The sequence below is a fragment of the Nilaparvata lugens genome, chromosome 6 (assembly GCF_014356525.2).
Source record: "Nilaparvata lugens isolate BPH chromosome 6, ASM1435652v1, whole genome shotgun sequence".
In the NCBI taxonomy this organism is placed as follows: domain Eukaryota; kingdom Metazoa; phylum Arthropoda; class Insecta; order Hemiptera; family Delphacidae; genus Nilaparvata; species Nilaparvata lugens.
The window spans coordinates 24249850-24277623 of NC_052509.1; the positions used below are offsets into that span (position 1 = coordinate 24249850).

The 27774-nt window shown below is 35.7% G+C and overlaps 1 protein-coding gene across 7 annotated transcripts in view; it reads left to right on the plus strand.

The window, feature by feature from the left end:
* Positions 1-27774, plus strand: part of LOC111054325 (protein bric-a-brac 1) — a 547242-nt gene that overhangs the window by 100838 nt on the left and 418630 nt on the right. For 5 of the 7 annotated variants that reach the window (XM_039430499.1, XM_039430493.1, XM_039430497.1 and 2 more), the window contains 2 exons: positions 767-791; positions 27097-27141. The gene's annotated coding sequence lies outside the window, so the exon portion shown is untranslated. The remainder of the gene's footprint in view (positions 1-766; positions 792-27096; positions 27142-27774) is intronic. The other 2 variants (XM_039430496.1, XM_039430495.1) reach the window with 1 other exon arrangement.

The window sequence follows — 27774 nt, forward strand, 5'->3', positions numbered from 1 at the left end:
TCCGCTTAATATTGGTACAGTAGCTAAGGCCGTTGCACACTGGTCGATGCACTTCAAACGGTCAGCATTCCTTATAAATCACACGAATGCTTCAGATTCAACCAATAGTGACAGTTTAAAGTGATCTCACTGTAGGCTACTTGCCGAAATTCGTCAGTGTGACACTGGGCCAATCGTCACATGACCCTCCATTACCGTCCTCCGCAAATATATACACAAGTATATAGAGGAAGGTGAATGTATGTATATTAGGCGAGTGTAAAGGAGTCAAAGCAGCCATAGGAGCTGATATTGTCGTTTGTATAGCGGACATAATTTGCTGACTGCTACTCCATCCCTTCCACATTGTAGCGTATGATGTATTGGTTTCTGGCTTCTTGTCTCTGCTTATAAGTGTTTCCGATTGTTTAGAGTGAAACGATTGTTAGCTATACTTTGCACGCTGTCCTAATTTGGTCTATTAGAATTTTATATATTTTCAGGATTCAATTTATATTCCAAGTGTTTTATTGTTCTTTTATAGCATATTGATGTTATAATATGTATTGATATAATTAATGTTCTTGTTATCAATTCTACAACCTACAACGTGAGACAATGGCTACTTAAAAACAAACTTACAAACTTATGAAGTAATAAACATAACCTATTTACCTATAGCATAACATAACCTATAGCATGCAAATAATTCCAGCTGACTGATAAATGATATATCAAAACAACTTTTTTCTTATGTACTTTCAATGTATTTTTTCATTTGTTTCAGATAATTGAATCATAGTGCCTTTTTGGTAAGTTGAACGACCAACTCATTCGTCATTATTGTGATTGCATTTGTGCTGTTATACAAGTTTTATTCCAGTAGGATTAGAACATTTCTTCAACTGTACGTTTTCAAGCTACGTAGTTCACCTTCTCATGTTTCAGTCCACGATAAGGACCAAGCCACATGAGGCGTTTTTCAGATGAGTCGGCAAGGCAGCAATCTCTCTGAATGGCTGATTATCACACGATTCCCGAACGCAAACACAATCAGCCAATCGGAGAGCTCCCTGCCCTGCCGAGTCGTCTGAGAAACGCATCATGTGGCTTGGCCCTAAAGGTCTGAAACAGATTTCTACCTCATACATCTTGAATAGTGAATTTTCTATTTCATTGAACAATAGCTTAATTATCGTGGTGGTTGAAAGTTTTTTCCGTTGTAAATGAGCTCAACTTTGATAATAATAGCTGCTGGCAGCAGGGAGAGCAGGCCTGAGCTTGCAAGTAGTTTTAGTCAGTTCCTTTCGTCGATTGAATAATTCAGGGCTTTTCGTTATTGGCTTTATATTCCCTGCCCTGATCTAGGTTTAGGCCGCTAGTAAAAAGATTGGCAGTCTAGATTAACTTTTCATTGATTCGTCCATATAACGGTTGATTAAACACCATGAATAATCCAGATATGCCTGATACTTTTGTAATGCGCTCGGAAAAAGTAGAAACTTGAAATTAATTTTTCAGTTGGGGTATTATTTTAATGATCAATGCTGTTCTAGATCGTTGTGAGTTGTACGTTAAAATAAAGAAAGTACTATCCGCTCAAACTTTGTTATTATTTAGGGAGTCATCATCAATAGAAGTAATCATCGAAAAAATATCAAGATACCACTCTTCTCCACTCCTCTCTTATCCATTGTCGTTGATTTGTGTCGATAAAGTTTTTCAAGCATTAATGTGCTTTATTAATCAATGATTTGATTAGTTCGACGTGTATTGTCGTCCTGTTTACCATTTCTCTTCCCTTATTGATAGCTTATAAATATTTTTCCGCTTGCCCAGGTTTTATTTTCTCCTCTATTTCTTTAACGTTACTCACCTAACGTTAATTGTTATCTTTCTAAAAGAAGGAGAAAAATAGGTTTATTTCTGGACTTGAATGCTCAATACTTTACCGAATTGAATAATCAATACATCACACACTTATGAACTCTCATGAATCAATAACTCCCTCTACTATAAAATACTGAAATTAAGTGTATCTAACGGGTGATTCTCTTAGAACATAACCCTCGTAAGATGATTTCAGTCGAAATATGTTATTTTTTTTGGAAGGCCTTGAAAAGGTATTATAATGAAAAATTTGTAATTTGGCTATAGAACATGCTTTCTATTTTTGGGTATTCCCCCTTCCCACTCTACTAAATTCGAAAATTCTCAAGGAATCCTGTTCAGAATTAATTTTTCTTTCACGTGATGTGTGGTTTTTTATCATCACTAGAAAAAGATCCAAGTTGTGTAGGGTAGTAGTGGTAGGTTGCATAATTTTTAAAAACCTTTAAACATACCCCTTTTTTGAAAATTCGTATCTCTGGAATCAAAAATGGTAGAGTCCTTCGCGACCACTCAATTTATTGGAAATTTTATTATCTTCAATTTTGTAGAGCATGCTTTTTCTCGAAAACTCGAGGTTTTCGAAATTAAATGAATAAAGTAAGAAATTTTGGGTTTTTGGGGGGTTTTGGGGGTGAAGCCGCCCTCTGGCCTGTCAGCAAATTCTAGATTCGAATCCAGCGCCCCAAAATACACATAGAACCGCCGAGAAAAATTCTTTTGGGGCTGTTTCCTGAAAAACGACCATTTGACTGGACTTTCATCTTTACCTCCAACTTTTCTTGTAGTTTACCTTTTTTACATCTTCTTCTTCCACTACCACTTCTTTTGATTTCAATGGTTTCTCCTAATCTCTCTACTTCTTTTTCTACACTTCCTTATACTTCTATTTCTTTGTCACTACTCTTACCTCTGCTGTTTATCCTCCTCCTTAACCTTATTCTTCATCCTAGATCCTTTTTTCTCCTCTCCTTATTTGCCTGCTCTTCAGCGACTATAATAGCAGTAGCAACGTGGAGCAAGTTCAGCTACCGTCGTCCGATCGCTGATGATGGAGGTAGAAGGGTTAGCGGGAAGGAGGGGAGGGGAAGCTAACCGACTTCTCTCAACAACTGGCCTCTCATAAAAACAAGAACAACCAAAACAATAACACGCAACAACAATTTCCAAAGTAACAACAATGATCGCTTCTCGTGTGCAGCTACTGGGCATTAGCACTGCTCACTGCTCGCTCATTCACTACTGTTTTATTTTGCCAGCTACTGGTTTTACCCCTTGTTTTAATCGAATCGTGAACCTACACGTATTAAAATATAATGCCTGTTTCCCGCCACCATCATAATCGATATCGCTTGTATTCGACATCATAATCAAAATAATCGAGTAGCAGCTAAACGTATTTCTCAAATCAAAGCATCCATGATGCGCCACTAATTGATAGTTGCCCAGATATCGACTAAACGAATAACAATATAATATAGACAGCGGCGCATCACTATGATATAGCAATGCATTACTACATATAGTAACTCATTCTATATAGTAACATTTAATCTGTGATGTTTTCACCTTTCCGACGTGAGTCTATTTATCCCGCGGCCACTCTAATAATAGAAATTAGGGATTATAAATTTTTATCTGCTTCTTATGGTTATAAGCGAGCTGGCAGCAGAGGTAAAAAGAGTAACGTTTCTCATGACGAGGCAAATTGAGAGGATAACTCGGACTCGGAACACGGATCAAGATTTTCGGCTCTTTTTCTTTCGTGAATAATGTTGAACAACCTGGAGAATAGCGATCTGATTCAAGTACAAAGATTATAAGTAATACAGTTTTTCAGTCTTTTCAACACTTTTACTTCTCCACTCTTCACATAGACTATATTTGAACATAAATTCACTTCAATAACTGGAGAAAAACTATTCAATGTAAAATAACAAATACATGTAAAATATTAAAAACAATAACTATTGTTATTAAATAATTAAATGTAAAATATAACAATAAGCAATAACGATCAAAAAATTATTCTTGGATGACTCTTATTTTATTCACACTCTGTCACTAATCAAAAAAATAAATAAGTAAACACAAAATCATAGCAAATCTTCCATGTGAGATAACACAATAAATCCGAACTCCTCTGTCCTTGGTGATTTAACCAAATTAGACCAAACAATGATCACAGATTTTACATCCAAAGAGATCGAAATTAAATTGCCCCAACCACACCTCCTCACACTCAAAAATAAACGTCAATCACTTTTCCCAATAAGTGGTAGAAATTTCTTAGTCTCCACATGCTGAAGTTTCATACTGACTGAAGATAATTACATTCGTGAAATTTGAAAAGAACGGGTTGAATGTTTCAGCAAATGAGATAAGATTAGTAATTAAGATAAAGAAGCTGCAGTAATTCTATCAATTTCAAAATGTAGATTGATTCAAGATAGGAAATTTGAATTAAACTGCTATACTCCGTTCGTTAACTGCAGAGTGAAATGTATGATTATTTATTAAATGTATCACGATTCAATGATTTGAAAGTGAGCTAACAAACAACGATGTTATCGAAGTTCGAATCCATGAAGAATTAGATCTTATGAACTGATCACGACTTCACTTCCTACAAATCTTCATTGACATACATCAAACTCATGCACCTAAGCATTTAGACACCAAATAATATGTACTGAAATCTGTAAGTAATTTCCTTATGAAAAGTTAGGTTACCCACTAAGGTCTGCTATCTACCAGTACACTATATTTCCCACCAATCAAGAGAAAGTTGGTGGAGACAATATGAGTCGATTGTTTTCATTCTTAACTTGCTTCATTATCACATCTGATGTAATATAATATTGCGTCTTTAGTCTAGTAATTGTAATATATTGACAGTAATAATAATTAAATATCAGGGCACCGAGCTTTGCTCTTTATTTATTTATTGATAAACAAAACACAATTCTTTAAAATGATACATACACTTGAATTCAGGTTCAATTCACAGTCCAAACATTTGAAAACAGAAAAGTTCCAATTTAGATTGTTTAAACCTTTACAAACCAACTTGAATAACAAAATAACACTCACTAATCACTTAAAACTGTAAAATAATGATTAACTTTGAAAATTCTGATATACTTTAATTTTCAATGATATACCATGTTAAGTGAACAAATCAGATATTTTGATCAAGTTGATTAATTTTTTTTCTCATGAGATAAGCTGATTGTTTCACAGCTATCAAATATATATATATATATATATATATATTATATATATATATATATATATATATTAAATGTTCAATAAAAATGGAAAATAAATTTCATTCCAGTTCAATTCTACAATTCCTTTCTCCAATTTTAGTCTAATTCTTTTTTGATTTCTAATTTTAAATCTCCTCTTTTCTATCAATTCATAAGCTACACCTTTCCTTATTCATAACTCACTCAAATCTTAAATATCCCGTTTGTAACCGCACCCTAAATACCCTATAATGTCCCCTGAATCTGTACCCTTTTTCTCTCCATCCGTCTGCACCGCGTAATCTGTGGTTTCTGCTGCTACAATTGAGTCTCTGTGCGTACTCTGTGGTTGACCGTTGGATTCAAAACTGCAGTCTGCTCGGTTGAGGAAGGAGACTCATTCAAGGATTTCCCCCATTTCTAATGTAAGTTTTTAAGTGTTTTCATTCTATTTATATCTTGTGTCTCCTGTTTTAATTTTTATATAATATATTATATATATATATATATATATATTAACTCAACACATTACCTGGGGCGCTTGGTTAAGAACTTCGAATTTTGACACAGTTTGAAGAGGCAGTTGAATAATTGATTTTTGTTCAATAGAATCACTGGAATATTATTTCGTTATTTTCGAGAAATGAATCTATCTCGTTTGGGATTATCAAATTCATATTCTCATTGAGTGTACCAACTCAATATTGTTGTTACTACGAGTGTACCAGTCTCTTATCTAAATGTTAATAGTTAATAGTCAATAATTTTCTAAAGTTCATCATGCAACTTTTCAAAATTGAATTCAAATACCTATCTTATCCACCTACAATTCAAACGTACTGGCTGCAGCGCATTTTTCAATCAGATAAACCTTGAACTTGGCATGATGTTGCATCAATTGCTAATCAAAGTCTACTGGAATCCTTCAGACATTTTCCACCTTCAATCATTGGATAATCGAATACTGCTGCTGTACGCTTGATCGATGATGATGATAATAATATCGGCAGTCGATTGCCGATCTATGAAATTAGTTTGTGGATTAGCAAAGTCAACGTATGCTGCTACCAGTACGTTGATTATGCACAGAAAGTGCGCATATTGCAGGGCTGGTAGCGAGAGGCAATTTTTCGAATTAAATTGGAATAGATTCCAGAGAGAGAACGAAGATTTGCTCTCTGCTCTGAGAGCGAAAACAGCGGTGGTGGTCTAATAAGTCACGGATCGGTTAATATAAGAAATGAGACGTGGACTATGATTATTAGGAAGACTACTGGTTGGGGCGGAGTGAGTAAGAAAGTGAACTGAAAAGAATGAAAGAATTATATGTTGAATAATGCTGGTGGATGGGTGGACTGGTTAGTGGTAGCCGTTGGCAGTTATTGAAGGATGAAGGTGGAGGAGAAGGGAGGGAGAGTAGTAGGAAAATAGTGTAATAGAAAGAAAAGAAGAATAGTAGATGTAGGAGGATAAGGAACAGATATGTGAAGGCAAAAGAATAGTAAGAGAAGGAGGAAGAGAAGTAAAATGAGGAAGATTACTAGCCGAATAAGAAAAAGGATGATTGAGAGGATTAATAAAAGTAGTTGTAGAAAGAGGAAGGCAGAAAAAGTAGCAGAAATAGGATAGGAAGGGAAATAAAAGTAGAAGGAGAACAATGAACGGGAATAGCAGCTCAAAAAGTAGAAGAAGGAGGAAGATGAGTAGAGAAGAAAGAAGAAGAAGACGAAGATGAAGGGGGAAGGAGGAAAAAGAAGAAGGTGATGATGAAGAAGAAGATGGAGTAGGGAGAAAAAGAAGAAGATGAAGGAGTATGGTGAAAAGGTAGGGAGTAAGGAGAACGAATCACTGCAAGGGGAAGTTAGTCAAGAGTGACCAACATAAGTGTTGGAGCTAGAAGAGGATGATACAGAGGAATTGTATGTTTCAATAGTTGAAGTTACAGAGGAAAAATAACATAACCTAGAAAAATAATTAGAAAGAATGTGATGAGAGGAAGAAGAGGATGAAAAAGATGAGAATCAAGATGATGTGGCTCCTGTTGCCAGTGTTTACAGCATCCTGTACTGCTCAATCTGAGTAGAATAAAACAGAATAGAGTAGAATAGTAGCCTACACTGGGCACTGGGTAGGAGCAGTAGCTACAGCTTCTGGCACTGGGATACTATGATTGTAGATGATGATATCAATAGCGACCAGCGCTTCTCTCCATTATTATAATCTAATATTATATTGAGCATGTCTGCTCTGCCTGGCTCCGCTCAGCACTCCATATTATTTTTCGTTTCTCATTTATTCAGTTCCCACTGGCTGCAAATGCCACTGCCACTCTAATAATCTCCCACAGCCGAAGCACAGCATTTAGCTCCAGGGCCGCATAACACACACAAATATACATGTATACGTTATACATTATTAGATGTGTAGGAATGTACGAGTACCACTACAATTGGCTTTACCTTCTCAGATTTAGTTTCTTCGAACAGTTTTCTTTAAAATTATGTAATTTCGGTTTCTGTTTGTAAAAAAGCTCTCATGAGGTTGAAAAATTTGATAAGATGATAGATTATATATTGTTAAAATAATAGTGTTCAATTACATGGAATGGTAATTAATTCATTTTTAAAGAAGTATGTTGAAGGAATTGCATTGGATTCATTAATACAATCCTCGATTCCCAGACCTCTTATAAAAGTTGAAGCTCCATTCAATTTCTAAAACATACTGAGATAATTTCCATCATGATACGTATTTTTGACACCAAAAATACTTATGATAGAAATTACCTAAATGTAATGATATTTTAGAAATTCGATGGTCCTTCAACTTTGATGGTCCATTAGATTTAATAAGAGTTCTAGAAACTGGGAAATAGACTAATACAGAGAATAGTTAGTTGAACGAGCGTTAGCGAGTTCTCACTATTGACTTACTCAAGGCCAAAGTCGTTGTCCGTCTGTTTGTATGTTCAATAACTTTTGAAAGAATTGATCAATCAACTTCAAATTTTGAACATGTATTCTTCGAACTTTATTACAGGTCAAGTTCGTTGAACAACAAAATAAACTCACTCCTTCGTCCTTTTTCAGAATATAGAAATAACATTTGAAGTGCATAAGAAGAAAAATTGTTGTGATTTAGTCAGCTGAAGAATTCATTGCATGCAATTACTACAGTTTTTCCATTCATTCATTCATTCATTACATCAGCTGAAGCTACGTATTTGGGAGCTATTACACAGACGCTGACATATGACATCTACTGGTTAAGCAACATAATTTACAACTTTTACATCAACGAACTGATACGGGTTGAGATATCAATGTAATGTGCGGTTTTCGCCATTAATTTTCTCTTGGAATTCTGTATTGAAATCATGTATCACTTGACCACCTTCTCATTTAAAAAATGAATTCATATGAGGTCAAAGATGTTGAAGCGACTGAGTAATTTTTCATTCAAAATAGGATCCTCAATAAAACCTACTGTCAAATTATTCTTGTAAAAAAATATTTAGCTGTTTCCATAATTCTCACCAACTCTGTATGATTAAAATTTGCGGGTTTCAAATATTACAATTTACAACAGTTCTTGAGCGAGATCTCTTACCCAGGGGGTCACTAGTTAGTAATATAATCAAATAACAGATAAATCATCGAATCAGGGATATTGGATAATATACATAAAAAGTTATTTCCACTAACCTTACTAAATAAATTTGTATTGTGTAATTAATAACTTGATTAATAACCAATAACTTGACCTCTATCTTTAGTCATATTCTAGTTTAAAATATCAATTTAATGTTGACCTATCACACTTTACATCTTTGAACTCGGAGTTCAAAGAACTCTAACAACGTAACAAGAGTTCTCCGACATAATAATAACAACTGACGTTTATGATAGCTCAGAGTTATAAGATTGGTTGTCGATTATGAAGGATGTAATGATTATTAAGAAATCTTTCAATTTCTCTCGAAGTGACTGAAGTATAAATGGAGGATTGCGAATTGCTTTGTAGCAGTTAAGTAAGTACTAACAGAAAAATCAAGCCCTGTACTGAGACTGAGTAATATCCATGCTAAATTGAACGATAAAAACGAAGAGAATTGTATTTAAGCAGCTTATATGCAAGTTATATTTGGTTGTAACTTATTAAAAAAGTGGAGATATCATCGCACTCATTCATGTTCCTCATCTTCATGTTTAATTAAATGATTTCCGTTGATTTCATGTTTAATCACAGTTGTATCATCGCCAGTCTTCAAGTATGAACTGAGGTATGATTTTGCCGACAAAAGATACGACTACTTTCATACGAATGTCTCACACTTACTAATTGCATACCAAGAAAGTGTGCGTGAGAAAAAGTGATAAAGATAATGTTTTATAGGGTTAGACAAGAATATCAGGTGATGGTGAGAGGCGAAGAGGGTAGACAGTGTTCATTTCATTTAATTATCGTGTATATTATTTTGAACTGGTCTGTTGGAATTGCTGATGAGTTGTGCTTCAGTTTCTATTTCTGCCAAATGACTCATCAATGTTAGATCGATCACTCAACTGATTCTCAATTTCTTTCTTCACTCGAATCAATGAAATCATTCGCTTTTAGCAATTGAGCGATGTACATTAATATTACTTTCACATAATACGGCTTCATCAATTTATGAACAACGTAATCGATGCCAGAAAGAACCAAAAATAGTCTTTTGCAACTGTTGATTACCTTCCACTGTTTTTGTTACACATATATTTGTATGTCGTCTATGATTAATTTGGTAACGTTCCTTCGGACGTTCATTTAATTTCCTTAGATTCATTTATTCCATCCAGCTTTCTTTGTTGTTATTCTGTAAGAATTCCTTCAAGTAGCTTATCTAACATTTCAAATTGAAATCATCATTGGGAGGCGATATGACTAGTTTAATGACTGTATCCTGTAAGGGTTTCATATTAATGTAGGCTACGATATAATAATTGTCACATATCTATATTGCATTAATTTGATTCGTGTGTATGAAAGTTGCCTGCACGACCCCTTCATGGTTTGACAAAGTACTGGTTTTGACTTTACTCCTCTCTAGAGGTGTTGCCTACTATAGAAGCCTACCTACTATACTGTTCAAACCTTACTTGAAACTGTTCTATGATAATCTAAGTTTCTGCTCTTACACTTTTTCCATGATATAATTATTCGATGTATTACTTGAATAATAGAATCCAATAATATACTGAATTCTCTATGCTATTACTAATAACCATTCATAATTAACAAATGGCTATTTTTTTTTTTTTTTTTGCTATAATCTAGAGAGAGTACCTCTTCGAAACAGTTGTTAACTGGTAACTAAATTAATAATTTTGTCAGGTTGGCATTGAGTTGAAGATTGAAATGCATTTATCGCGCAAAATTGATTGGGCACTGCTACTTCAATCAGAGCTATTCCTGGGAATATTATATTACTAGCCGTCAGACTCGCTTCGCTCGCCATATCCGTGTAGCCAGACGTTTAGTCTGGACCCCCGACTGGATTGTCCTAACATATGATAAAAATGCAGGGGAGCGAAGCGAGCCTGCTGATCTCATTCTTGGACGATACAGTCGGGGGTCCAGCTAGACAGATATGGCGAGCGAAGCGAGCCTGACGACTAGTAAATGAATAACTTCCAAGTCGAGCATTGAATCACGATTCGAGATTGATATACGCTGTCTACTCGTGAGCGAATTCATTTCACGACTAAATAACGTCCGTTAAATGTCGACGGCCATTTTATGTTGCGTGTACGCAAATATCAGCTATTCCGATTTATGTGTGAATTATTGCAATCTGCCGCAAGCTTCCGATAGGAGCCGCCACCGTCGTGTAATTACGGCCAAGTACCGTAGTTTATTTATGAATGAAAATGGTCGATTCAATTGCTTCGTTTTTCAACTGGAAATCGTCGGCATTCGCCCCAGGATACGTTGCTTACATACGGTTAATTGATATAATCGACTCTATTGAAAGGTGAATTCATAGCTTTTAGGTTTTCTTGATTATGCAAACTGGGATAGAACTCTGAAGACTACTACAATTCACACTGCACTGTTGAAAGTAGAATGGAGAGGTGTTGTTTGCAAGTGTTATTGGTTATGCAATAAGAGCTAAGCTCCAAGAAAAACGCAGGTGTGAGAGTTACCTATAGATTATAAAAATGATAATGTAAAGTACAAATTCACTAAAGTTTTTGTTTCTTCAGTTTTTCTCAAGTTGATGATGTTTTGCTTATGCTGACATCACTTCAAGCAAATATACTTATATACTTTTCGTTAGATGACTGTTAAATACAGTATCATCTCATTCATTAAATATTATCTCAGTATATTTCTCATGAAATAGCTTAGTTCACATTGCAGAATACACTTTTTATTTCCGAGTATTCACGTATTACATTCTATAATATGTTTATAACACTTCTATCCAAATAAATATAATTACATGAAGAAGATTCCAGAATAAATATAGATTGCATGGAAAAGATTCCAAAATAAATATAGATTACTTGGAAGGATTCACAAATTTCCGGTTTGTTCAGTTTCATAGTTGTCCTTGTGTTTTGAGCAACCAAAATACCTGAATAAAAGCACAAGAAAGCCTTGTGAGAGGATGAGGTCTGATAATATAATACTCGAAATTAGAACTTACAGCTTGAGATAGTGTGATTTTACAGGTAGGTGTGGGTAGGCACCTACCTATTATAAAAGTGAATCATATAATATGCCATATAAAACGATAAATAGGACAATAAAAGTGAGGAATGGGTCATCGAACTGGGGCCTTAATAACACGGAATAACTAGGAAAAAATACATGGAAGGGGAATCTGTTCGCCCGTCTAATTGTGTAATAATTAACATATATATGTAAGGCCTCTCTACACTGGCCGAAATGCTAGCAATAATAACCTGTCATTAACATGTTCTTTGAATTTAATGATGCCGATTCCTAGGCGCGTGAAAGAGCACAACACTGTTATTTATTTGTTGTAATGCAGACACTTTGTTAGTCATTACCATAATGTATTTTTCAAAGCACTGCCATGATTCTGTCCATTTCCGTGATGTGAGTGTGGGGATTCGTTTGATTATAATATTTCATTGTAGGTCTCATGTATGTAGAACACCTACCTACAACTTCATATATATTCTATATTTATCAGAGCCAAGACAAACTATCCAAAACACAAAATCTAGCACTCAACAACTGAATTCTGTATGTGAGAGGCTCTTTAATTTTGCTGTTATCGTCTTGGCCTTGATATTAATTGTACAGGATGACACAGAATAAAGGGAACTTTTGAAAACGCCATAAAACATTAGTGGAAATGGCAAAATGATTTTATTCAAACTAATGTAAAGTTCAAGACTTGCCATTTGAGAATTATTAATAACATCTATCACTTTTGACAATTCTTCAAGATGGCTTCCTCCTGCATGAATACACTCTTGAGATTCCTGACGATTGCTGCAACATTTCAGCTGGGATATTGTTGATTTCATTTTGAAATGTCTGTTATGATTCAACCACAGTTATTGGTCAAGTTGTGAAAACGTTTGATTCGAGATAGCTCCACAAACAGGAAAATCACAAGTGGACAGATCATGGGACCAGGAAACAGATGTTGCAGCGATCAATGAGAAATCGTCAACACAGATTTCAAGAGTGTATTCGTTCAAAAGGAAGCCATAGTAAAGAAGTAATTGTCAAAAAGTGATAGATGTTATTAATAATTCTCAAGTGGCAAGTTTTGAACTTTACATTAGTTTGAATAAAATCATTTTTGCCCTTCTCACTAATGTTTTATGGCGTTTTTAAAAGTTCCCGGTATTCTGTGTAACCCTGATATTTAAAATATTTTGTGTTTTGTGTGGTCAAATTTGTTCACTGCAACGATCATCTATAAACATCTAACCAATCTATAAACATCTAACCCATCTATAAACATCTAACCCATCTATAAACATCTAACCCATCCATAAACATCTAACCCCATCTATATCGAAATAGATTTCAATTAAACTGAACTAAATCAGATTTTTCCCCACTTTTTTCATTTGCGGATGATGCCCACATGAGCTTCTAGCTTGTGGGTGGGTAAAGGAAAGTGCGAGGGTGAATTATGAAATGATCAAACGTCCATGCCTATTCGATGGGATTCGGCGGGATTCGAACCCGCGACCAGGTAGCACTATAGCAGACTGAAGGGTGCAACGCCTTAGTCAACTCGGTATTCTGGCCGGCAATCCATATCCACTTTAAACTTCACATTTTCAACAATCGAACATTCTATAGTGGAAAGTAGACCTTGGAATCTGAGAGCATGCTACAATCAATCATGATAATTATATTTTCATGATTTTCCACATGAAATTGACTGCAAATCGTCCATCAAAGTGTTCACATTTGATCAAACATCACTGATCATAATGGATTGAGAAATTTCATACGGTAACTACTCTATTCTAGGATACGAGTTTATTGTAATTCAGCCAGTGTTAGTAGTTGAAATCACTCTTGTATATTTCCAGGAACTTGAATAATCTAACATTCTCTTGAAAGAAACAATTTTTCACGTAATACTGTACCATAATATCTAATACTCCCTATTTCAACAATTTGAGTTAAACAATTTTAGTTTATATAACTTTGCGAAAGGATAATTCAAAGAAAACATTATTATCTGTGGTGTTGGAAGAGCAAACCGTGATTATGCCTACTGTGATCAATTTGTTTGAAAGTAAGAGCTTCAGTTGTATGAAGCATATCATTATTGAAAATAGTTTGCCATTCTCACAGTCGACTGAACACACACGATCACAGCAGCATGGATTCGAAGTTAATCTAGATCTTGTGGAGCTGTTTCAATAATATATTTATTATTTGGGCGTGGCGACCACCACTGCTGACTGCTGATCCCACCATCTATTTATCACTGTATATCCTGTCCTACGTCCTACCACCTATTTGTGTTCATTGCTACTGTAGTTGCTGATAAATATACACGGCTAGATCAGCCAGCCGATAACACAGTGTACTGGTCAGCGATCGAAGAAAGAAAATGGGGTAGAGAGGGAGAGGAGGGTGCAATAAAGAGGAAGATGATGTGTTTAAGAAGGAAGAGGAGAAAGAGGAGAGAGATTAGAATGAGATTGGGATGATCAAGTTAGTGTATTGTTTTGTTTGGCTTCAGTATAAACCGTTTTTTTCTTACAATTCACATGGCATCCTGAAGATCACAGTTTTAGAATAGTATATGAATAAATAAATTTGTCTTTCATCTCATCATTTCTTAATTCTCAATTCCCCATTATAATTGTATAACGCCCATTTTTACATGCATAAGTTATATTTATGAAAGGATGATTGAATAAATTTTATTATTAATTTTTTTGGAGGTGAGTGGGTGTAGGGTGAGTAGGTTCTTAGCCGTTCCAATTTCAATCAGACTATTTTCAGGCCTAAAGAATTAACTATTTTACTTAATATTGACTATATTCTACATATATTCTAATTGAATGTATATTGACTAATTTTAATTAAAAATGAGTATAGAATTATTCTCACTCTACTCGATTAGCTTAAGTTGAATCCTGAAAATCGTTTATTAATACGGCTTGAAATTTTCTTTGTTCACTTTCAAATTGAGAATAATGGATAAGATCTATCTATTATCATACAAATCGTATCGTATGTGAAGATGTTCATCACCAAATAATAATATTGGAGCAAGTGGAGGAATAGCTTCAAAACAGAACCGTAAAGAAGATGGATAATGGATACTTGCGTATAAAATATGAAGCAGGGGATGAAAACCGGCAGAGATAAGTCCTCCCAAATATATATTATTTAAATGTATGAGTGTGTCTGTGTGTGTAGTTCATATGTGTGTTACACGCCTCCTCAAGCCAACTTAGCATACAGCCTGAAATCCGTCTGCTGCTGCATACTCGGCTATTACCATTTTTATTATTCCAATATAATTATTAATTTATAACATTGCCGCAAGGATGTGGGATGGTACTTTGCTACGGGAGGGGAGGGATGGTTGTTCGGCTGGTGGGAAGCGCGGGAACATCACGAAATAACGATTAGATTTAAATTTTTATTACGCGTAATGGGAGTATAGGGCTACTGTTGTGGAGCGCTTCAACGAAAAAAGAAGTTGTATTATGTGGCTTTCAGTGGGAAGGGGGTGGGTCTTAGTTTTGTATGATGGGTGGGGTGTGGTGGTGAGGGGGGTTTGTAAGCCAGAATCCACACCGGTTATTTTACGGTAGCCATTTCAAATACTGGCCGTCCACACGGGGAAGATACAGTAGCTGCTCAGCACAAAGAATCCAAGATAAAATAAAAAGAAACGGATGGATAGATAAAATGGAACGATGTACAGATGTATGATGGTAGCAGACCAGTGGCAAGCACCACTTAATCAGTCACTCTTGTAATCTATTATTTTAATAATTCTACATCTATCTCTCTTTCTAGCTTTTTTCTTCTGCAATACTTCCAACAGCTCCTTTTTTATCCCCTACTTCTTATTCTTTTACTCCTGCTCCTCATCCTCCTTATAGTTTTTCTTCTTCTCCTTCTGCTCGTCCACCAGTTCCTTATCATCCATCTTATAGTTTTTCTCCTTTTCTTCCCTCTTTTCACCTCCATCATCCTTCTCAATATTCTCTTTCCATTGTTCCACTCTCTAGTTCTCTTTTCTTCTTCTTCCTTTCACTCATCATTATCATCCAAGTCCTCGTATTTTTTCTCCTCCTCTCTCTCTCTTTCTGCTTCCCATCATCCTTTTCATTATTTTTCGTCTCCTTATTCTTTCTACTCTTACTTCTCTTCCACTCTTTTTCCTCTTTGTACTCTATAAAATCTTCTAAAATTATACCTATTCTTTTTCCTTATACGCATTCCTCCCCTCACCATCCTCCTCAATATTTCTCTTCTCCTTAATTCCTTCTCATCATCTTTGTCTTTCATCTTTCTGATCATATTCCTTCTCCTTGCTTTTCCTTCTTTGAATAACTATTCTTCCACTTCTCTCCCATCTTTATGTTTTCTTCTCCTTCTCCGCTGCTCCACGTTTATCGCAGTCCTTTCCTATCTCCCCAGGCACTATCAACGGTAGCTATTTCTCAGGCTATTTCGATTGACGTGCTACCAATTATTTAAATCTCATACTCTCTCTTTCTCCCCTCTCTATCTTTACTCCTCTCTCTCCATTTCTTTCTCTCTATTTCGTAGCCCCAGGCCGTCCTTCGTTCAACTGCTGTGTTATCAAGATTATGAATTACTACACACACCATACTCTGCCAAAGATAAATCGGCTACTTTATCATTAGTATAAATATTGTGCAAAGCAAAACGGGCGCCTAACCATTTGACTCCTGGTTTTCTCTCTCGAATCATGTTTTTTTGCCGCGATCAAACATCGAATATTAAATAATAAGACTAAGAAATTGTCAAAAACCACATATTCCATTGAAATTAAGAAAGACCGGTTTATCAGAGATCGACAATGGGGTAACAACCGAAACCAGTCTTTCTAACTTTCAATAAAATCTGTGGTTTCTACAATTCCTTACTTTTTTCACTTTATCCGGCTCTACAGTCCTGGGTGGACTTTGGCCTCTTCAACATAGGGCCTCCATTCGTCTCTATCCTGTACACACCGTCGCCAGTTTGCCACGCCCAGCACACGGAGGTCTCCAATCGCGTCGTTCAGCCATCTTGTCCGTGGTCGACCTCTCTTTCTCGTCCCAAGCATTCTTTCTTCCAGGAGTCTTAATGGTACCCTCCCGTCACTCATTCTGGCTAAGTGTCGAAGCCATTTAATCCTTCTGGCTTTTATGAAACGCACCATATTTCCTGCTCCAATTGCCTGGTCTATCTCAATATTAAATCTGGCTCTCCACACTCCTCCGTCACATGTTGGCCCCCAGATTCTTCTGTACATTTTTCTTTCAAATGACCTTAATGCGTTTTCATCTTTGTTCAAGATAGTCCATGTTTCGGCCCCATAGGTTACAACTGGTCTCACTAGCATCATGAACATTTTCACCTTTGTTTTTCTGGATATTAGCCTGCTTTTAAATATTTTAAGATTAGCAAAGTATGCTCTGTTGCCCATCATTATTTGATCGTGTATTTCTTGACTGGTCTTATTGTTTGCTCTCAGGGTTACCCCAAGGTATTTGAACTCTCTGACACCTTCTATAACACAGTCATCGGCTATTTTCAGATTACATACTTGCCTTCTTGCTTGATTTGCAGACATTCTCATATATTTAGTTTTATTGATGTTTACTTCAAGACTCACCTCTCTTGCCTCTTCCCTCATTTTGCTGAAAATTTCTTTGAGGGTTGAGGCTATCTTGATTTCCTAAGACTAGGACAACATCATCTGCATAAGCTAATACTTGGTTTGTTCTGTTGACTGTATTCCGCTTTTGTCCAGTTTCTGGAGCACCATCTCTAGAACCAAATTGAATTGTGTTGCAGAGAGGGCATCACCTTGTCTAACACCAGTAGTAACACTGAACATTCGGCTAGTTTTGTTACCTATCTCAACTTGAGCGGTTGTGCTGGACATTGTTAGCTTTATGAGACTAATCCATTTTCTCGGTATTCCATTTGCATGTAATATTCTCATCATTCTCTCTCTCCTGATGCTATCGAATGCCTGGCGCAAATCAACAAAAATCAGATGTAGATCTGTATTATACTCAAAACATTTTTCTATCATCTGCTTCATGGTAAAAATTTGATCGATTGTACTTCTTCCTTGTCTGAAACCACATTGATGCTCTCCCATTATTTCTTCCACATACACACCTAGACGCTTCAAAAGCCATGCAGAGAAAATCTTATATGAACTACTTAGCAGTGTTATTTCCCTGAAGTTGTTGCATACCATTTTATCCACTTTTTACTTTCCTTGCCCTATTACCAAAGGTAAGGAAAGTATTGCTTTCCGAAAAAAATTAAGGTACCCCAATTTCTAAATTTCTATACGTTTCAAGGTCCCCTAAGTCCAAAAAAGTGGTCTGTATGTGTGTGTGTGTGTGTGTGTGTGTGTGTGTGTGTGTGTGTGTGTGTGTGTGTATGTGCGTCTGTATACACGATATCTCATCTCCCAATTAACGGAATGACTTGAAATTTGGAACGTATAGTCCTTACACTATAAGGATCCGACACGAACAATTTCATTCAAATGCGATTCAAGATGGCGGCTAAAATTGCGAAAATGTTGTAAAAAACAGGGTTTTTCGCGATTTTCTCGAAAACGGCTCAACCAATTTTGATTAAAGTTATACCTACAATAGTCATCGATAAGCTCCATCAACTGCCACAAGTCTCATATCTGTAAAAATTTTAGGAGCTCCGCCCCATCTATGCAAAGTTTTATTTTAGAATATCAATTATCAGGCTTCAGATACAATTTACACAAAAAATTTCGAGTGGAAGAGATTGAGCATGAGAATCTCTACAATTAATGTTCAGTAACATTTTCACCTAAAATTAAAAATAAGCTCGAAATTCGAGAAAATTTGATTATCCAATGTCATACTGTTGGCAACTGTTGATTCTATTAAATGTGAAACTGAAGTACAAATCTTTCTCATTTCGCTACACAGAATAATCTCACAATAATAAACGATATGGCAAGCAAAGTACAACTCTAGTGATATTCACTTCAAACTGTCAGTAATCCACATGAATAGCATCTATGCTTCCCATTCAACCAATGCTGACAGACTGAAGTGAATGCCACTACTATGCTTTTCATATAGCTTATTGTTGAGTATTATTCCGTATCTAAAACTGCAACTTTCACTTGGAAAATGGTGTACTATTTTCTTTGCCATATGATGTGTCTATTTTTGTGAGATTCCTCTGTAACTAAAACAGCAATTTTGTGTGGCATTGACGGCTGGAAGGAAGGAAGAGCAGACTATCATTTGGGGTCAGTGGCAGACAATCCTCCTACGTCAAACGGCGGCATGAAAAATAGGCACTGTCGATCAAAATTGAAAATTCCACATCAAGTCGGTAAAAAATTCAGCCGCTGACAACAGAAAAATGTCTAGCTGATTTCTTCCACTTATAATATACATTGGAAAACGTACGGTCATGAGTAACATGTTTCCAGATTATACAAAAAATATATTAGAATAGTATTATAATTTATATTCAAAGTTTTTGTCTAAAATTATTGTTTAATTATGCCTACTCAATAATTGATAACTTATTATTCTCATCTTGTTGAGCTGTGTCAATACCTACTATTACTTAAGTAATACAGGTAATAGTAGTATTACTAATACATTAAGTAAACAAGTATTGGCTGTGTGATCTTGTTATCTTTTTGTTTATTACTTGTAAATTGGATTGTATCCGAATTTGAATTTTGCCGCCTTTATCCTACAATGCGCTACGCTGCGCTTTCTGTGTGCTTTTGAAAACGCTACGCTACGCTTTTCTGTGCGTTTCTACACTTATTTGTGACTGTTGTTGAACTGAAGTAAACTGAACATTTTTTATTGGCAATGAAGCCATAACTCATGTCAGTACACGGAGGGGATTCTCTTGAAAAACTAGAACTTCTTCCTTGTTTGCATTTCTTCTTTCATTATAAGAGTAGTCTCCCCATTTTCTGTACTACTTTGTATATTGAACACGGTCGCAAATATTTGTTCATCTGCTTACCTCTTGTCTTCTGGCTATTTTTATTGTCTTATTTTCTACGTTCACCTAGATAATAAACGTCATTATTTTCGAAAAGAATTGCTCCCGTTTATAATTTATTTCATCGGTAAGCCTGTCGTAGAAAAAGCAAATGAAGTTCCGTTTTTAGAGTAGCTCCAACCATAGATAAAGGATAAGCATATACCTATATTTTTCTTGTCTCTGCTCCAACTTAGTCAATATACCTGCACTCTCAAATGATGTCTTACCCATTAACCGTATTTTTTATTTGTATTTATCCTCTGTTCATCATTTCTAATGCTATTGAGGAATATGCTTTGTTATTCTGTAACAAAATATTCGCAATATTTTGGATAACTGTGTAGATTCATCTGTAAGCCTATACTAATTAGCCATTTGTTATAATACAAATTTGCAAATTCATATAAATCTTATTAAACAAGGTACAGAACTGGTTTTGTTGTTTTAAAGGAAAACTCTCCAAGTTATTTTAGCATAAACTAAAGATGTTCTATGTGACTTCCATTGGTTATCCTGCAGACATCCCATCGATAGTCAATTTCTTCCCAGACTCGCACTAGCATTTTAGGAGTAACTTGCCCAACAGACGTGCAAATCCTTGCTCGAAGTTCAGGTAGAGTTGCTGGTAAAGGAGGTAGGTACACCATATCTTTTATGAAACCCCACAAGAAAAAATCCAGTGGTGTTAGGTCTGGGGGACGAGGGGGCCATGCAATTAGCGCATTGCGGGCAATCCACTGATTTGGAAAGCAGTCATTAAGAAAATCCCGGACGTCAGTCAGATAGTGTGGTGGTGCGCCATCTTGCATAAAGAAAAAATTCCGTTCTAGGACATCCTGATCGATCTGTGGTATCAAACATAACAAACATTTTGCAAGATATCAAGGTACACTATGCCTCTGATGGCTCTCTCTTGGACTTCTCTCTTTGACGTAACTGCCGCTAGTGCTTGTGCGGCGCGACCAGGCACTAGCAGACTACGCCAGTCAAAACTTGGAATGTTTTCCTTCAACACCAAAACCAGCTCTTTACCTTTTTACTTTCCTTGCCCTATTACCATAGGTAAGGAAAGTATTGCTTTCCAAAAAAAATTAAGGTACCCTAATTTAATGTTTTCTATATGTTTCAAGTTCCCCTGAGTCCAAAAACATGATTTTTGGGTGTTGGTCTGTGTGTGGGTGTGTGTGTCTGTGAACACGATAACTCCATTCCTAATTAACCGATTGGCTTGAAATTTTTGACTTAAGGTCCTTATACCATGAGGGTCCGACAATAAGAAATTCAATAAAATTCCATTCAAAATGGCGGATAATTGCTAAAAAACCATGTTTTTCACGGTTTTCTCGAAAACGGCTCTAACGATTTTCTTAAAATTTATACCCTAGATAGCTATTTATAAGCCCTATCAACTGACATGAGTCTCATTTCTGTGAAAATGGCAGGAGCTCCGTAATATTCTTCAGAAAAATGAATTTTGTTAAATTTCTATCACGATTTTTTCAAAAATGACTTGGCAGATTTTTTCAAATTTATACCCTGTATAGTTATTTATCAGTTTTATTAACTGGCATGAGTCGCCTTCCTGAAAAACTAACCCCATCCTTGATAAATTGACTTCTTCTAAAGTAGCCTCCTTCTCGTGCGTGAGGTAGGTAGTTAGAGCAGTTTATTCAAAAGAACACATAGTCGATATTTTATTTGCAGAACAGCTGTTTTGACGACATCAATAAAAAATCATCAAATTTCACAATACAGCAAATTATTGATATAAAGGAAAATGTACTCTGAAAACAATATGGGCCGGATTCCGAGCTCGGGATTTAGCTAAGGTCTAGACTTTAATCGGCTTTAAACTCTGGAGTCAGAAAATTGGCTTTCCGAGTCAGAGCATTAACGTAGTCGAGGACTCAAATAGACCCTGGAGTTTATAATTTTGCTTTCTGAGTGAAGGGCCTATAAGTTCAGGACTTGAATTAGATTCTCGCCTCTTTCCGAGTCGAGGATTTATCAAAAATCGTCAAGTCCAGAACTTAAAACAGCGTGATTTTAAACCCTCGACTGGGGTAGGGTTTAAATTTAAGTTCTAGACTTAACTGAGCAAACACAATTCAGTTATTGTTTTGGAGTAGATGAATGGAAAAATAAATGTTATGGAATACCTAAATTATTTGAATTAGTCCATCTAAATAATGAATAATTATTGAGTTACTGTTCTAGATTTTATGATTCTAGGCTCGAATAGTATCTATTTGATTCAAAATTTGCTCGTTTATCTGAGTATTTAAGAGCTTAAATTTTATTTTGTAAAAGTGAAAGTGACATAACCAACATTTTGATTTGGACAGTGTAGTATAAATTGGAAATGGTACAATTTTGGGCATGAGCCTGTTGTGCCTTTCCTCTTGTCAAGTATTTGTACACAATGTGATAAATAAATAAATAAATTCATAATTTATAGTTTGCAAGTTTATTTTGGCATTAAGTTCTTCATAATAGTATGCGTAAAAACTAACCTTATTTTACGACTTTATGACATAACCTAGAAATGTTCAAGGAAAATAATACAAGGATTGCCTTGGAATGGCCATCATCACATCTCCCAATGTGAATATTATTAATCAATGGCATATTCAACATAATAATATAACAATAATAAATTATTATTCCAGTTTTTTTTTCAAAACATACTAATTTTTTTATTCTAAAATCAATGGCAAGGATCAATGATAAATAATAGCATAACGTAAAATGAAATGCTTATTTTTTATTCATATTTCAAAAGGTTAGGTTTTGCTTCGAATTTATAGATCTACACAATACAAAGAAATCGAAACGTATTTTCACAAAATAATTGTCACAAAACATATTGGAGAGCATTTGAATTATCCCGCTGCAATCAGCTGTTTCGCTATAGGCCTAATACCAAATACAACAGCAAAATATTGAGAATTTCCCTCATGTTTACTGCCTTAATGTCCTGGACTTAAATAAGTTGAGAACTCAATAGACTCCGGAGTTTAGAACATAAACCCGTGACTCAGAAAGTTGATTCAAACCCGAGAGTTTAATTCAGTCCTGGACTCTGTAAGTCCAGAACTTATAGATCCCGAGCTCGGAAACCGGCCCTAAATATACAATAGTATGATCGTAGTATCAAATATGTTGCCGCTAATGGGCATTATTTTTTAATTTCGCATTGTATAATTATTGTAATGTATAAATGCAATAGGTTTTTCAAGACCTAGCATTCGACAAATAAATCAATCAATCAATCATTATGATATTCCCCTAAATTATTCTCGTTTAAAAATGAGGCTTACAGTTCAATGAGCAAGGAAAGTTGTGTGAGTGTACCATACCAGTTTTTTTACTAAGATTTATAAGAATTTTCAAAGTTTTAAAGTCCTTTTTGCATCAGCCGGTATTTTGAAGCTGCTATTCACTATTGCAGTACTCTTCCGTAAAAGCTTTTCAATCCTATAGGCTATAGATCTCCATCTCTGTATACGCCCCATCATCATCATCTATCTTCTTTTCTTTTTTCTTCTATTCCTTGGTTTTTTCCTCTTCTGCAAAATCAGTAACACAGAGTTGGTACCAATGAATCTTATTTTCAAACTGCACATAGACAAGTAAAATTTTGGTTTTATAGGTGTGAATTATGGCAGTCGTAAGGCGGCTCATTGACGGCTTAAATGATGTGTCAAGGCGAAGTGAGACCCCCACCAACAAAAGCCTTATGATTTGCTAATTTACTTTGTTAGATGAGATGACATATGCCAGTCTCCTTTATAAATCTATTGTGGAATAAGAACAAATAACAGTTCAATCCAGCAATAAGGAATTGTTAACTTTTTTCAAGTTGAAATTCTGTGAGCATGAAATATAATTTTGTAAACCAAGTTTCAACAACTTTAGCCATTGTCAAAACATACAGCTAATCGGCCAATCTTCGTGCTTCGAGCAGCCACTTATTGGAGGAGTATTGAGTAGAGGTGATAATGTCGATTAATGTTTGATTGCAATCTCGGCTGTGTACTTCTTAAAAAGAAAATTCAATTGGTGGCGGAAAATTGAAGGAGGCGGAAGGGCGAGTCGCTGTGAATCAAGTTTGTTTAAATTATGGCAGCAGCTGCTGCTGCTATTTCCAATTGATGGAAAGATAAATTGGAAAATTCGCTGCTTGCTTCGTTCGGCAGTCGATGATAACGAACGGAGAGTAATAACCGGACGCTAAATCCAAAGTGGAAAAGGAAGGAAAGGGTTTTCAGATTGCTTTAAACAAAGTAGAAGTCACAAAAGGGTGGCCGAAGGATAAGGGGAACTGGCGGAGTGGTTTTCCCTACCGGAACACAGGTCGAAGCTGCATGACGAAGTAAAACAAGAAGAAGAAGAAGAAGAAGAAGAAGAGAAGAAGAAGAAGAGGAGAAAAAGAGAAAACAGTTGACTAGTAGGAAGCCGGCTCATTAACGGAGACAGATAACGAACGGAAATCATCCCTCTGAACCCTTCGCGATTTAGCAAGAGGTGGATGAGGCACGGAAAAAGAATTAAAAACCACCTTCTTCGGTCGGTCGGTTGGTCCCCAAAAATCATTGCAGATCATTTGGCCGGTTTGTTTTGTTATCTGGACTGTGTTTTATCTTAATGAAACTGGCTAATCAAACAAATAACATTCACTCTTGCAGCAGCAAAATGACGAATGGATTGGAATTGGCGTTATATCGTAATTAATTGCACGGAGGCCATATCACCAAAAGAGATTAATCTCTATTTTACTCATTATTGCTGAGATGTCACGGATCTTGTCTATGAAATTAAATCTAATGTGTGATTGGATTCATGGTGCTTAAATTTCATTTAATTGAAAATATTGATCTTTGAAAATGAGTTGAATCATTGTTTTATAATTAGCAACACTTGATTAAAACCATCTCATAATGTGTGTTTTTCCATAATTCATGTTGGTAAAGTAAGTAGTATGTAATTTAGATATCTATTCAATTTGTCAATACTAATCTCTTTCTAGTAATACCGTGAATTGACTTGAGAAAAGAATATGATTAGAGTCGTTAATGCTCTTGGCTGTATGACTGGCAGAAAATATTCAATTTAATCCACCTTATTATCATTTCTCCGGTAATTTTCACTAGTTCAGAACTTTAGAACTCTCTTGTAAGTCTATCATCAGTCAATTTATTTCTGCTCATCATCCATTCAGTAAGCAACATGCTCAATCTTGGGCTTATGTTGGACTTATGTTTGTCTCATTCTCAGCCGAATCATCAGTGGTAAATACTAATAACATAATGAAGTAAGGCATAAGTGCAGTATCATAATAAGGAAGCAAGAAAATAAAGATAGTAGAGGGGTGAAAGCTGCCAGTTTTGGAGGCCAAGTGTTTTAGCGAGAGTATTATTAGGCTTGCTGATAGTAGTCATCGCCTATAGTCTATAGTAGCCTTGGCGGTAATTAATTTAAGGAGGGGCTGCTCCATCCTCCTCCCCTTCCTCCTCCTTATCTTATTCTACTGAAGAAGGCACATCGGTGAATGATTTTCGGGGCACACAACAATGTCCTAATTGAACTTCCTCCGAGTGGATAGCGTGCTGTGGAGAGTGAGAGTGAGTGAGTGAGTGAGTGAGTGAGAGAGACAAGACTGATAAGAAGATGCCCTCACAACCCCCGATGACTTCCGCCCGTCGAAAATACTGTTATAATTGCGTTAGCCGTTTCTCTTCTGTTCTCGACTCTCATTTGGCCCAGCAGCAGTTCTAAGTAGATGAAAGGTTATTATTTCGCCGTGATTCGCTTATAATAGATTTAATTTGATTGAGTGCGTCGTATCCCACTTGGCGTCGGCGTCGTATGTCGGGCGTCGGGATGCCGCCTCTAAAACCATTGCATCGGCAAAATAGTCCTCAAATTTCCTTCCTCGCCAAGCTAGAAGATGTCTACTAGTAAGAAGATACTGTATGCTTTGAGTGTTGGTGAATAACTTATACCAGTGAAAACGGTATAAAATACGATTATGAAATATGAGGGAATACGATATATGAAATATTATAAAATACGAAATATTAAATACGATTGTTTTATTCTTTGCTTGTACTGAATAATATGAGGGAATGATACTAGTGAGATGAGTATATAATGTGAATTATTGTGAAAAATGTTTTCACTTCAAGTAAAAATAAACTTAAAGTGAAAAATATGAGGAAGTGAAGACTGAATAATAATCCATAGAAGAGGTAGCAACACTGAAGATGGTAGAAGGATAGACACAAAGTCTGAGAGCAAAAAAGCACATAGTGAGTGAATATGCCTAAATGGAATGTGTCATTTTCCAGCAAAGATTTCCCTACTCCGACTGCTGTGTCCCTGACCTTGAATGAGGATTTGAATGTCTCTTCAAATGATTACATTAGGTTAGAAAATCCTGGTGTTATGTGTTTTAGTCCTATTATATGGTGCAGAGTCCTGGACTCTGAGGCCATAAGTAAAATACTTGTTTCATTCCAGATGTGTGCATACAGAAGGATTTTGAGGATACCGTGGACTGATCACATAGCAAACATTGAGGTTCTAAGGAGAATGGGGAAAGACATTGAGATAATCACCACCATCAAATGCAAAAAGATCCAGTATCTGGGACATATTATGAGAAACGACATAATATGCTCTATTACGGGTGATTCTCCAAGGGAAGATTTTTGGAAATGGGGGCCAAGGTAGAAGAAGAATTTCTTGGCTAAACAACTTCCGATCCTGGTGTGGAAAAACTCCATAGAAATATTTCTTGCTGCTGTGGATAAAGTGAAAATCGCCATGTTGATCGCCCTCGTTCATAGCGGACAGGCACAATAAGAAGTAGAGAAAATTCTCCAACTCTCATTCTCTACTAGGAATACTTTGAATATTTTTGTTTTCTTCAACGACATCATAATTGTATGATAAAAACCTTCATGACCTTAGGATACTTCTTTCATTGCAAGAAATCAACAACAGAACAAAATGTCATTTTCCGGAGATGAAGAAGATAAGTTTTGGAAGTTTCCGAACCACCGTCACGTGATTATGAAGAATGAGTGTTCATTCTCACTAATTCTGTGCAAAAAAAATTCACTCTACGATCATGTTTAATCAAGTGATTGCTCTTTCCAATCATTACAGTATTATATATGTATTTTTTTGCTTCTAGGAGAAATCAGCTTCAGGATACATCGTGCCTTCATTCATTTTTTAGGTGAGTCCAATTATTATAATAGTTAGTTACTATGAGGCTTGTACAACACTCAAATCGAAAGATTTTAATTTGAAATTACAACTTAGCAACACTGAAGATTTATAATAAAGAGAATTTTAAAATCAATGTTTTTCATCAAGTATTTCTAAAAATGTATTTCTAAATGTTCTCTATTTTTGTCTTATTGACTAAATAATGTATTTGTAATTATCTCGTTTGATAACAGTTTGGTGGAGTTGAATTATTTGTTTAAAATATTGAAATTTGTTATTCTTCATTTGTCGAAATATTAAAAAAATAATGTGACCATCATAGCGGTCTCTACAAATTGCTGTAGCATGAAGTCGCATTGAATGGCGACTGAATCAATTCAGTCTATTGTGTAATAGAATGAAACTAATAAATCCAGTCTCTAGTTTTAAACGGTTGGAAACGTCGGGCAGCGCAAATACTTGCTACTCTATTAAATTTATCGCCGGCCATTATTCATTCATAAGTTACACGACACGGACAATAAATGGCACTCACTAACACACATGCACATTGCACTCAGTGCATGTGTAATATAGTCAACAACACTTATGCAATTCCGTACATGTAATATAGGCACTAACACATATGCATTTCTGTACG